This window comes from Littorina saxatilis, linkage group LG1 (genome assembly GCF_037325665.1).
Source record: "Littorina saxatilis isolate snail1 linkage group LG1, US_GU_Lsax_2.0, whole genome shotgun sequence".
In the NCBI taxonomy this organism is placed as follows: domain Eukaryota; kingdom Metazoa; phylum Mollusca; class Gastropoda; order Littorinimorpha; family Littorinidae; genus Littorina; species Littorina saxatilis.
In genome coordinates this window covers 93329022-93343732 of record NC_090245.1, presented here as the reverse complement: position 1 = coordinate 93343732, position 14711 = coordinate 93329022, and positions in this window count along the sequence as shown.

Sequence of the window (14711 nt, the reverse complement as noted above, 5' to 3'; positions counted from 1 at the left end):
CTCTCCCACTCTCTCTCTCCTACTCTCTCCCACTCTCTCTCTCTCCTTCTCTCTCCCACTCTCTCTCTCTCTCCTCTCTCCCACTCTCTCTCTCTCCTACTCTCTCCCACTCTCTCTCTCTCCTACTCTCTTCCACTCTCTCTCTCTCTCTCTCTCTCTCCTACTCTCTCCCACTCTCTCTCTCTCTCCTACTCTCTCCCACTCTCTCTCTCTCTCTCTCCTACTCTCTCCCACTCTCTCTCTCTCTCTCCTTCTCTCTCCCACTCTCTCTCTCTCTCTCTCTCTCTCTCTCTCCTATTCTCTCCCACTCTCTCTCTCTCTCTCCTTCTCTCTCCCACTCTCTCTCTCCTACTCTCTCCCACTCTCTCTCTCTCTCCTTCTCTCTCCCACTCTCTCTCTCTCCTTCTCTCTCCCACTCTCTCTCTCTCTCCTACTCTCTCCCACTCTCTCTCTCTCTCCTTCTCTCTCCCACTCTCTCTCTCTCTCCTACTCTCTCCCACTCTCTCTCTCTCTCTCTCTCCTTCTCTCTCCCACTCTCTCTCTCTCTCTCCTTCTCTCTCCCACTCTCTCTCTCTCTCTCTCTCTGTCTCTATTACCCACCACTCCCTCTCTCCTTCTCTCCCCCCACCTCTCTCTCTCTCTCCCTCTCTCTCTCTTTCTCTCTTCTTTTTATATGTTTCTATTTTAACTTTTTTTCTCTCCAGCAAACGTCTAAAATGAACCATTTCTTATGCGTCGACACTGGCTTGTGAGCAGCGGGTTGCCAGTGTAACTTAGTTGTGTCCTCAATTGCCTGAGACCCCTGAGAATAGAGCAGCTGTTGCTTTTTCAATTGCTTGCTTTTTTGCTTCTGTTGCGTACGTCACAAATCGTTCATCACGTGCTATTAGTGACAGACTTCGATGAAAGAGTCTTCTGCCTTTTAGATGTTTGTCTTCAAACTGATTCTGCGTGTCAAAGACCCTCTGTGTATCATACATTGTGTGTAGTTTTTGAAGTTTTAAAGCTGTGGTCTATTTATGACTTTCCGGGGCTACGAGGTTGAAAGATAGGGACAAAATCATGTACAGATTTCTGTACAGCAAACACTACCCGAAACCCCACCTATACGGCGTGTATGACCTTGAGAGCTTCAGTCAACGCTTGAATTTTGCAGTGGTAACATCCGGTTTGCTCTCGCAGAGCTGAGCATATGTCAAGAAGGATCGAGCAGAAAAAATAAACGACTTGGCAGGGATTCGAACTCAAGGCATCGGGGCCTCGAAATGTCGGGGCCGATGTCTTAACCGCTAGGCCACTTCACCAGTATTGTCAAAGACAAAAAATTGATAATTTTATATCATTCTACGCTTGAATTATCATTCATGCGTTGCAAAAACGTAACAATTGACATTAAAATTTGCCTTTACTTGCAAACATGTTTTTCAGAATCGCAGTACATGTTTACACCGTCATGCTACACGACATTCGCTCCATGCAAATAACTGCGATATCTCTATTTACAACATGCAAGAAAATGACAAGAACAGTAATTGAATCTCTCCAAAGCTCTGTGCAGTTGAAACCAGACATCTAAGAAATAGTTATACATGTATTCACTTCTGAACAATGGGCGGATAGAGATAATTATAAATCATGCTGCTTCAAGAATAACATAACATGAATTTATATCAATGTTTTTTCTTCTTTTTCTCAATTGGCGCAGTAGCCTAGTGGTTAAGACATGAGACACGAAGGTCGAGAGTTCGAATCTTCGCCGGGGCGTTTATTTTTTCCCCTTGATCTCTCTTGAAGATAAAATATGATCAGTCTTGAGAGAGCAAACCGGATGTTATCCCTGCAAAATTCAAGCGTTGACTGAAGCTCTCAATGTCATACACGCCGTATAGGTGGGGTTTCGGGTAGCGTTTGCTGTACAGAATTCTGTACATGATTGTATCCCTATTTTTCAACCTCGTAGCCCCGGAAAGTAATAAATAGACCACAGCTTTAAGAAAGAAAGAAACAAGTCGCGTAAGGCGAAATTACTACATTTAGTCAAGCTGTCGAACTCACGGAATGAAACTGAACGCACTGTATGTTTTTCACCAAGACAGTACAGCTTCGTCAATCCCCGCGAGAAGGAAATCGCTCACCTCCCACCTGCAAAACGCAGTGATATGCACACGCCAGAATAGCGCGGTAGCGTATTGTGCTAAGCAGGAAAGCGCGCTTTTCTGTATTCGTGTTAACTTTCTGAGCTTGTTTGGAATCAGGAAACGATAAAGAATAAGATGAAATCATTTTTGGATCGATTTCTTAAATTTTAATCGTAAGACTAATTAATCTATTTTCGTTAATTGTGATCACATTTTAAGAGTAAACATGACATATGTATATATTTTTAGATTCAGAATGTCATGAAGAATACGATGCAATCAATTTTAAATCTGTTTGCAAAAAATCGATTTTAATGACAACTTTAATGAGCAAACTCATTAATTAATTTTTAAGCCTCCAAGCTGAAATGCAATACCAACGTCCGGGCTTCGTCGAAGATTACGTGACCAAAATTTCAACCAATTTGGTTGAAAAATGAGAGCGTGACAGTGCCGCCTCAACTTTCACGAAAAGCCGGGTATGACGTCATCAAAGACATTTATCAAAAAAATGAAAACAAGGTTTGGAGATACCATACTCAGAATCTCTCATGTCTAGTTTCATGAAGATCGGTCCAGTAGTTTTCTCTGAATCGCTCTACACACACACACACACACACACACACACACACACACACACACACACACACACACACACACACACACATACACCACGACCCTCGTCTCGATTCCCCCCTCTACGTTAAAACATTTAGTCAAAACTTGCGGTTTTGTTGTAAACAAACAATTTCCACAAATTGATGCGCGTGTGTGCACCCACGAACACACACACACACACACACACACACACACACACACACACACACACACACACACACACATACACACAGCCCCCACCCCGTCACCACCTTCCATTTTGAGACTTTCAGACAGATTCTTGCCAGCGTCTAGCACACTCTTTCCTCGCCACCAAGTCATATTTTCTTCACAACTTATGTCTTCTTGCCACCCCAACCCTCTCCCTTCTTTGCTCTTGGCGCCACCCATGGGAAGAAAGATCCCAACTAGTCTAAACCCCCTACTCCCTTTCCTCGTGCCGCTCCTCCACGCTAAATACCTCGTCATCAGCTACCCCACCCCTCAAGTTAGTCATCATTTTTAGTATCCCATTCCACACCGTTTACTGCAACAGTAGGTCACACACCATTCTCACCACTCCAGTCACCACCCCACAACCACTCCACCAAATCCTAACAACCATATCTCACGCATGTAGCGTTGCTCAAGACGAGTGATACGAAGAAAGTAACAGAATGTAGGTACAAAACCTATTAGCATGAAAGCAGCAGTCTAAGTCTCAGGTGGCTGAAATGGAAGCCAGGAATTACCTTCACACCCTGGCTTCATTTGTCTCCCTTTAATTTCCTGCTGCGAGGAGTTACATCCCCTGACGGGCGCCACTGGAGGCGTTAGGGAAAGCAGCAGGCAAATTGGACAAGGGAGCCGATCGCTTGCACTCTGACCTCAACAGACCCTCCGCCTCCAGAGAACTAGGAGAAAGGATCTGGTAAAAATGGTGTTCGGACTGAAGGGAAATTAAAGAAGATGTCCAAGGATGCCCGGTAATAATCGGAGGGGGAAAAAATGTGTATACTAACTTGGCGTGGATAATCGTGAAGAACGCTTGTTGGCTGACAATCGGACAAGAAGTTGCACCAACGTAGTGCGAAAATTGGTTAAGGCTCGTAAGCTGACAAAACCGAGAAAGAATACGCTGTCAGATGCTGTATCAATTAGCGCAAACATTTGTGAACGCTCGTGGACTGACAAAGAGTAGAGAGAGAGAGAGGGGGGGGGGAAGAGAGAGAGAAAGAGAAAAAGAGAGAGAGAGAGAGAGAGAGAGAGAGAGAAAGAAAGAGAGAAAGAGAGAAAGAGAGAGAGAGAAAGAGAGAGACAGAGACAGAGACAAATACAGAGACAAAGACGTAGACAGAGAGTGAGAGAAGGGTGGGGTTGGGGGGTTACAGGAAGAAGTAGAACTCAAGTAAAAAAGCAGCACTCAAGAACAAATTGTCCAGTGAATGCCAACCATTGGACACAAAGCTGTACAAAGTTAGCGCGGACGTTGGTGAACGTTTGTTGGCTGACAAGATGACAGGAGAACAGGAAAAGCAGCACTCAAGAACACCTTGTCAAGAGAATGCCGGACAATGGAACAATCGGTCAAGATTCCTGCCAGCCAGAGGGCAAACAGAAGTAGCGTATGCTTTACTCATAGAGATGGTCAGCGCGAAGAGGGCGAAGCGTTTAGCTAGACAGGGCCGGCAGAGAGAAAGGTAAACGTAGCACCGAAAGACACTGATGTCCCGTGAAAACTGACAAGTTGCACCAGCTTTGCGAGGACAGGGGCGAAAGTGTGTTGACTGACAAGAACTAGAAAGGTACAGTAAACTAAAAAAGTCGATTTCCAGAATACGATGTCTGGCGGATGCCAAACAGACGGAGAAAAAAAGTGTACAAGAGCAGAGAGAAAGAGAACAAGGAAAAGTAGCACTCAAACAAAAAAGCAGTACTCACGGACAATCGCAAAAGAGCCGTGTCCAGCCAGCGAGCAAACAGAAGTAGTGTATGCTCGTTCTCTGATAGAGATGGTCAGAACGAAGAGAACGGAGAGTTTAGCAAGACGGGGCTGGCAGAGAGAAAGGAAAACGTAGTGCTCACCGAATGGCACTGATGTCCCCTGAACACTGACAATCGGACAAGAAGTTGTTGCACCAGCTTTGACAGTGGCGAAAGTGTGTTGACTGACAAGAAACAGAAAGGTACAGCAAACAAAAAAGTCGCTGTCCACAATACGCTGTCTGGCGGACGCCAAACAGACTGAGAAAGAGAGCAAGGACAAGTAGCACTCAAGCAAAAAAAGCAGTACTCAAGAACATGTTGTCCGAAAAATGCCGGACAATCGCACAAGAGCCGTGTCCAGCCAGCGGGCAGACAGTGGCGAGTGCTTGTTCATTGACAGAGATGTTCAGTGGCAAGAGGGCGAAGCGTTTAGCTGGACAAGGCAGACAAGGGGATGGACACTCTCGACACGGAATGCGGAGGTTTCCAGCAGATTGGTTTTCTGTGTGAAGGGGGGGAGCGAGACTTCTTGCTTTGCATGTCATCAGTGGGATTGGTTCTTGGCTCTGGTCAGTAGTGTCAAAGATATTTGAGGAGAAACCAAAGTGCCGGACTTTTTTGGTTGAAAGTATTGTGTGTGGTTTTTTTTCTTTCTCTGACTTGAAGTGAAGGGTTGTCGAAAAGAATACGACAAAAGATAGGAGAGAGTTAAGAAAGACAAGAGGGTGGAGGATAAGTGGGTTAGGTCACTTTGCAATGTGCTGTCGGGGAAGATTGTTTCGTGTAAGAGAAAGATCTTGAGACTACATGAGAATTATACAGCAATCAGAACAAGACAAGAGTGTACAACTAACTGTATGACAACAAATTCGATTAGAACAGACCTATTGTGGGTGATTTTTCCACCAATATTTAAACTTTTCAGCTGAAGGTGTAGTGGTCTGTATATGTATACGTGTGGGCTGTGTGGGGTGCTTAGGGGGACAGAAGTACCTTTGTCAATCTGTCACCTGCTCCCCTTATGGAAAAAAGGTGTGTGTGTGTGTGTGTGTTCGCGCACGCGCGTGTGTGTCTGCTTGTTTGGGTCCCCGTGTCTGTTGGTGTGTTGGTATACATGTATGTTTCTGTCTATGTCTGTGTCTATGTGTTTGCAACAGAACACTTTAATTTTGCTTTTATGTTTCTCGGTCAGTTCAACTGACAAGACTGTAGGCCTACACATGATTGTGTCTCTATGCATGCCAAGCGTCAGCAAAGACCTGTACAAAGATCTTCTCCTGTGTCGTGAAATGTTGAAGGGGAGAATTTAAAGCAACGCCCATTCGTGCCCTCTTCGTCCTCATCCCTGTCCCTCAGACGGGGAAAAAACTTAAAAACAAAATTATTTGTCTTGCTCTCATGCATCTCCCCCTCCCCTCCCCTCCCCCCGCCCTCGTCTCTCTCTGTCTCGTGTCTGTCTCGTGTCTGTCTCGTGTCTGTCTCTCTGTCTCTCTGTCTGTCTCTGTCTGTCTCTGTCTGTCTCTGTTGTCTGTCTGTCTGTCTGTCTGTCTCTCTCTCTCTCTCTTTCTCTGTCTCTGTCTCTCTCTCTCTCTCTCTCGAACTTGTTCTCATGCATCTCACCTCACCTCCCCCGCCCCGCCCTAACCCGCCTCTCTCGTAGTCTCTCTCTGTCTCTCACTTTCTCTTCCCCTCTCTCTATTTTCCTCTCTCTCTCTCTCTTTATTACACACCACTCTCTCTCTCTCTCCTTCTCTCTCCCACTCTCTCTCTCTCTCTCTCCTACTCTCTCCCACTCTCTCTCTCTCCTACTCTCTCCCACTCTCGCTCTCTCTCCTACTCTTTCCCACTCTCTCTCTCTCTCTCCTTCTCTCTCCCACTCTCTCCCACTCTCTCTCTCTCCTACTCTCTCCCACTCTCTCTCTCTCTCTCTCTCCCTCCTACTCTCTCCCACTCTCTCTCTCTCTCCTTCTATCCCACTCTCTTTTTCTCTCTCCTACTCTCTCCCACTCTCTCTCTCCTACTCTCTCCCACTCTCTCTCTCTCTCTCTCCTTCTCTCTCTTCCCATTTTGTGCTTGAATTTTTGCATATTTTGTTGTTGCTGTTAAATTGTTCTAATAATTATTACACTTTTATTTAATGTCAACGGCGGATTCTTCTCTCCGTATCGGGCATTTGAACATTTACCATCTAGTCAACAAAGTGCCTGATGTTTGTGTATTTTTGAACAAACAACCACAGCTCGTACATCTTTTTGGTGTTTGCGAAACACGTCTAGATTCGCGTGTTTCGGACAGCCTGATTGATATTCCAAATTACTCTGTTTTACGACGCGATAGTGCACAAACTGGCCAAACAGGTATTGCTCTGTATGTCCATCGGTCTATTGCTGGCATTGTGAAGCGAAGGGCCGATCTTGAAGATGAAAATGTGGAATGTTTGTGGGTGGAGTTGAAAAATGGTAAATCCTCGCCTTTGTTAATATGTTATATATATCGGAATCCTGCTGAAACATCAAGTTGGAATGATGATTTTGTTTTAATGATGGACAGAGCAAAACGTCATGATGAGAATGTACTATTGCTTGGTGATTTTAACATTAATTTACAGAGACCCCAAACAACTTGGGGCTCAACCACTGCTCTATTTGGTCTTCACCAGCTAGTTAAAACCCCTACAAGAGAAACCAATAATTCATCTACCCTTATTGATCACATTTATACTGATAATAAGACCACTGTTTCAAATGTACAAGTAGTACACTCCACTTTCAGTGATCATTATTCTGTTTTTTGCTCGATTGTTCTGAGATTGCCCAAATCACAGCATAAAGGTCATACAACTATCGAGTACAGAAGTTTTAAATACTTTGACGAGTCTGCCTTTTTCTGTGATCTTAATCGAGCGCCATTTCAAAGCGTATTTAATTGCAGTAACGCAGATGATGCTTGCGATCTTTTCCATGAGATTTTGTGTTCCATTATTGATAAACACGCTCCACTACGTCAGCATAGGGTGAAACATCCCCACCTGCCCCCTTGGTTGACATCGGACATTATTGAGGCTATGGCGTTGCGTGATTTCTTTAAAGAACATAACATGAAAAGCGAGTACAAATTACAAAGGAATGAAGTGTTGAAAACGGTAAGGCAAGCAAAAGCAGATTATTTTAATAAATTGCTTTCTGATAAGAGAGATACTTCTACAATTTGGCGAGCAATGAATGAAGTTCTTGATAAATCTCGAAAGAGATCGACCAATTCTCCGTCACAAATAACTCCAGAAGATTTTAATCAACACTTTATTTCGCTCGCAGAGAAACTGAAAGCCTGTCTCACGCAGAATGAGTCCCTTGATATTGATGTCTCTCTAGAAAAATTAAAAACATTTTGTGGACGAAAGTTGACTCAAAACGAATCGTTTTCTATTCCACCCATTACTGTCCACGAGGTTGGAAAACTGATAGAACAGATGGCGAATAAAAAGTCAATGGGTCCCGATAAGATTCCTGTCCGGTTGCTCAAACTTGCTTTACCATACATAATTGAATCACTGACTTATGTCTACAACCTTGGCATACAACAAAACGTTTTTCCCTCTATTTTAAAATGTGCCAAGGTAGTGCCACTCCCAAAAAGCAAGGATCTTACGGACCCTAACAACTTTCGACCAATTTCCCTCTTACCTGTTTTATCTAAGCCTTTGGAGAAGCATATTCAGAAATATTTACTGGAATATATGGAACGAATGAATTTGTTTCATCCATTTCAGTCTGGATTTCGCTCTAAGCATTCATGCCACACTGCTCTCAGCTCTTTATGTGAAACTTGGTTATCAGCTATTAATGAGTCCGAAGTAACAGGAGCGTTATTCCTGGACTTTAAAAAAGCCTTTGACCTTGTAGACCACTCCTTATTATTAAAGAAATTACAATGCTACTTAAAAGATGACTCTGCTTGTGCCTTCTTCGAATCATATCTTTCAAAACGGACACAATATGTATTCATCAACTGTAAAACTTCGTCGAATGATTTTGTCAAAAGTGGTGTGCCTCAAGGGTCTGTATTAGGACCTATATTGTTCTGTATTTATATAAATGATTTACCTCTTCATGTGTCAGATGAGAAAGTAAGATGTGAGTTCTTTGCGGATGATTCATCAATCCACACCAGTCAGAAGTCTTTGGTAGCCGTCAACCAATCTCTTCAAAAAAGTATAGATGAGATGACAGAATGGTGCACCACTAATGCAATGGTTATTCACCCTGTTAAGACGAAAAGTATGGTGATTACAACTAGACAAAAACACCAATTAAAACCCTTACAACTTCAACTGTCAATTGATTCAACTCAAGTGCAACAAGTTAAAGAGCATAAATTATTAGGGGTTACCGTTGATCAAGAATTGAAATGGCAAACTCACTTGAGTAAAATTTGCAAATTAGTATCTAAAAATTTGTACTTATTGTCTAAATTAAGACATTATGCCGATGTGGAAGCACTCAAGTTGTTTTATTACGCTCACATAATGCCCCATATCAACTTTGCTTCAACACTTTGGGATAACTGCAGTGATGTTCATCTCAAACGACTCAATTCTCTTCATCGCCGTGCTGCAAAACTAATTCTGCATGAGTCAAATAAGCCAACAGATGATAAATTAAAGCTCCTTAATTTCCTTCCCTTGGAAGATCAGTTGACGCTAAACAAGGCTGTCTTTATGTACAAAGTAATTAACAATAATGTTCCTGGATATTTAAAATCACATTTCAGACATGCCACAAAAAGATATGGGTCCCTGAACCTGATTCCCCCCCATCCCTCGTCTAGACTTGTATAAGTCAAGTTTAGCCTTCTCAGGAGCATCTCTATGGAATTCCATACCCCTACCCCTCCGAAATGCCTCTTCTGTGAAAACGTTTAGGCGCCAGTTTCATTCCCGCTTAATGGGTAAATAGAACACTTTTCATGTCTGATTTTTTAGTGCTTTTTACATTTAGTCAAGTTATGTTTGTATTTTGATTTGTTCTTTATGTGTAAGTATTGATAATGATATACATGCGAATGATTGGGACAATTCCTCCCCACATTTGTTTTTTTCCTTTTGTTATTAGTTGTTTTGGATGTTTATATGCAATGCATTATTGCAACAATGCTGCAATTTCCACACTACATGTTTTTCCCATTTTTGAATGTTTATACAAAACCATAACCCTTTTCTTATTACTATTTACATTATATACGTCTGTAAGTAACAATAACCTTGTCAATTTTACTATCTATATTATGTGCGTCTGTATTAAGTGTTTGTATAAGGGACAGGTTGTAAGATTAGGCTTTGCCTAAAACCTCTATCCTTTGGTAATAAAGTTCAGTTTCAGTTTCAGTTTCAGTTTCTCTCCCACTCTCTCTCTCTCTCTCTCTCCTACTCTCTCCCACTCTCTCTCTCTCTCTCCTTCTCTCTCCCACTCTCTCTCTCCTACTCTCTCCCACTCTCTCTCTCTCCTTCTCTCTCCCACTCTCTCTCTCTCTCCTCTCTCCCACTCTCTCTCTCTCCTACTCTCTCCCACTCTCTCTCTCTCCTACTCTCTTCCACTCTCTCTCTCTCTCTCTCTCTCTCTCTCCTACTCTCTCCCACTCTCTCTCTCTCTCCTACTCTCTCCCACTCTCTCTCTCTCTCTCTCCTACTCTCTCCCACTCTCTCTCTCTCTCTCCTTCTCTCTCCCACTCTCTCTCTCTCTCTCTCTCTCTCTCCTATTCTCTCCCACTCTCTCTCTCTCTCTCCTTCTCTCTCCCACTCTCTCTCTCCTACTCTCTCCCACTCTCTCTCTCTCTCCTTCTCTCTCCCACTCTCTCTCTCTCCTTCTCTCTCCCACTCTCTCTCTCTCTCCTACTCTCTCCCACTCTCTCTCTCTCTCCTTCTCTCTCCCACTCTCTCTCTCTCTCCTACTCTCTCCCACTCTCTCTCTCTCTCTCTCTCCTTCTCTCTCCCACTCTCTCTCTCTCTCTCCTTCTCTCTCCCACTCTCTCTCTCTCTCTCTCTCTGTCTCTATTACCCACCACTCCCTCTCTCCTTCTCTCCCCCCACCTCTCTCTCTCTCTCCCTCTCTCTCTCTTTCTCTCTTCTTTTTATATGTTTCTATTTTAAACTTTTTTTCTCTCCAGCAAACGTCTAAAATGAACCATTTCTTATGCGTCGACACTGGCTTGTGAGCAGCGGGTTGCCAGTGTAACTTAGTTGTGTCCTCAATTGCCTGAGACCCCTGAGAATAGAGCAGCTGTTGCTTTTTCAATTGCTTGCTTTTTTGCTTCTGTTGCGTACGTCACAAATCGTTCATCACGTGCTATTAGTGACAGACTTCGATGAAAGAGTCTTCTGCCTTTTAGATGTTTGTCTTCAAACTGATTCTGCGTGTCAAAGACCCTCTGTGTATCATACATTGTGTGTAGTTTTTGAAGTTTTAAAGCTGTGGTCTATTTATGACTTTCCGGGGCTACGAGGTTGAAAGATAGGGACAAAATCATGTACAGATTTCTGTACAGCAAACACTACCCGAAACCCCACCTATACGGCGTGTATGACCTTGAGAGCTTCAGTCAACGCTTGAATTTTGCAGTGGTAACATCCGGTTTGCTCTCGCAGAGCTGAGCATATGTCAAGAAGGATCGAGCAGAAAAAATAAACGACTTGGCAGGGATTCGAACTCAAGGCATCGGGGCCTCGAAATGTCGGGGCCGATGTCTTAACCGCTAGGCCACTTCACCAGTATTGTCAAAGACAAAAAATTGATAATTTTATATCATTCTACGCTTGAATTATCATTCATGCGTTGCAAAAACGTAACAATTGACATTAAAATTTGCCTTTACTTGCAAACATGTTTTTCAGAATCGCAGTACATGTTTACACCGTCATGCTACACGACATTCGCGCCATGCAAATAGCTGCGATATCTCTATTTACAACATGCAAGAAAATGACAAGAACAGTAATTGAATCTCTCCAAAGCTCTGTGCAGTTGAAACCAGACATCTAAGAAATAGTTATACATGTATTCACTTCTGAACAATGGGCGGATAGAGATAATTATAAATCATGCTGCTTCAAGAATAACATAATATGAATTCATATCAATGTTTTTCCTTCTTTTTCTCAATTGGCGCAGTAGCCTAGTGGTTAGGACATGAGACAGTCGAGAGTTCGAATCTTCGCCGGGGCGTTTATTTTTTCCCCTTGATCTCTCTTGAAGATAAAATATGATCAGTCTTGAGAGAGCAAACCGGATGTTATCCCTGCAAAATTCAAGCGTTGACTGAAGCTCTCAATGTCATACACGCCGTATAGGTGGGGTTTCGGGTAGCGTTTGCTGTACAGAATTCTGTACATGATTGTATCCCTATTTTTCAACCTCGTAGCCCCGGAAAGTCGTAAATAGACCACAGCTTTAAGAAAGAAAGAAACAAGTCGCGTAAGGCGAAATTACTACATTTAGTCAAGCTGTCGAACTCACGGAATGAAACTGAACGCACTGTATGTTTTTCACCAAGACAGTACAGCTTCGTCAATCCCCGCGAGAAGGAAATCGCTCACCTCCCACGTGCAAAACGCAGTGATATGCACACGCCAGAATAGCGCGGTAGCGTATTGTGCTAAGCAGGAAAGCACGCTTTTCTGTATTCGTGTTAACTTTCTGAGCTTGTATCATATCTATATGTTTTTGGAATCAGGAAACGATAAAGAATAAGATGAAATCATTTTTGGATCGATTTCTTAAATTTTAATCGTAAGACTAATTAATCTATTTTCGTTAATTGTGATCACATTTTAAGAGTAAACATGACATATGTATATATTTTTAGATTCAGAATGTCATGAAGAATACGATGCAATCAATTTTAAATCTGTTTGCAAAAAATCGATTTTAATGACAACTTTAATGAGCAAACTCATTAATTAATTTTTAAGCCTCCAAGCTGAAATGCAATACCAACGTCCGGGCTTCGTCGAAGATTACGTGACCAAAATTTCAACCAATTTGGTTGAAAAATGAGAGCGTGACAGTGCCGCCTCAACTTTCACGAAAAGCCGGGTATGACGTCATCAAAGACATTTATCAAAAAAATGAAAACAAGGTTTGGAGATACCATACTCAGAATCTCTCATGTCTAGTTTCATGAAGATCGGTCCAGTAGTTTTCTCTGAATCGCTCTACACACACACACACACACACACACACACACACACACACACACACACACACACACACACACATACACCACGACCCTCGTCTCGATTCCCCCCTCTACGTTAAAACATTTAGTCAAAACTTGACTAAATGTAAAATGCGGTTTTGTTGTAAACAAACAATTTCCACAAATTGATGCGCGTGTGTGCACCCACGAACACACACACACACACACACACACACACACACACACACACACACACACATACACACAGCCCCCACCCCGTCACCACCTTCCATTTTGAGACTTTCAGACAGATTCTTGCCAGCGTCTAGCACACTCTTTCCTCGCCACCAAGTCATATTTTCTTCACAACTTATGTCTTCTTGCCACCCAACCCTCTCCCTTCTTTGCTCTTGGCGCCACCCATGGGAAGAAAGATCCCAACTAGTCGAAACCCCCTACTCCCTTTCCTCGTGCCGCTCCTCCACGCTAAATACCTCGTCATCAGCTACCCCACCCCTCAAGTTAGTCATCATTTTTAGTATCCCATTCCACACCGTTTACTGCAACAGTAGGTCACACACCATTCTCACCACTCCAGTCACCACCCCACAACCACTCCACCAAATCCTAACAACCATATCTCACGCATGTAGCGTTGCTCAAGACGAGTGATACGAAGAAAGTAACAGAATGTAGGTACAAAACCTATTAGCATGAAAGCAGCAGTCTAAGTCTCAGGTGGCTGAAATGGAAGCCAGGAATTACCTTCACACCCTGGCTTCATTTGTCTCCCTTTAATTTCCTGCTGCGAGGAGTTACATCCCCTGACGGGCGCCACTGGAGGCGTTAGGGAAAGCAGCAGGCAAATTGGACAAGGGAGCCGATCGCTTGCACTCTGACCTCAACAGACCCTCCGCCTCCAGAGAACTAGGAGAAAGGATCTGGTAAAAATGGTGTTCGGACTGAAGGGAATTTACTGCCAGGCTTTTCAGAACTCCACTCCCCCCCCCCCCCCCCTCACCTTACTTGTTTGTTTTGGTGCCTTCTATGTCTTTTGAGACTGTGGCTTCAGAGCGTCATTTTCGAAAACTTAGGTGCTGGAGGTTTACTGGGTGTCGCTTTCAAAGACTTAAGTGTCGTAGGTAGGAGGTGTCACTATTGAAAACGTCAGTGTTGTCGGTAATTCTAGGTCTTATCTCGAGATAATTACACGTCTGAATCGGACCGAGGAGAGGGCGAATTACCTTGTAGTAACATGATCGACCCGAACAGTCCTGTTCAGGTCGTTTGAGTGTTTCGAAACAAAGTAAACTTGCCATTCTGGGCCACCTTTTACACTGACACGTAGGAAAGTTGATCAAGTGCTGGATGAAAGTGTTCTGCTGTGTCAACGCGACGACTTCCAGGATGACCTCACATTGTCACCAGCGTCACAGACTGGCAACTATTCTTGAGCGGTAGTCGCTGTGGAAGTAATGCGGCCTAAGGTACCCGAGTTCGGATGACACTGGCGCCGTTAAGGCCGCCTTATTTGGGTATACCCCTCATATCCTAACTTATCTTTCTCTATCTTTCTGTTCCCCTCTGTGTCTCTCTATGTGTCTCTGTCTATCTGTCTGTCTGTCTGTCTGTCTGTCTGTCTGTCTGTCTGTCTGCCTCTCTATCTCTCAGACAAAGAGACAGACAGACAGACAGACAGACAGGGATGTAAGATCATCTTAACGCTGATTACTGCCACAGTACTTCAACCCTCTGGGTAAAAGAAAACGGAACACACAAACAAGCAGACGTCTAAGGGTC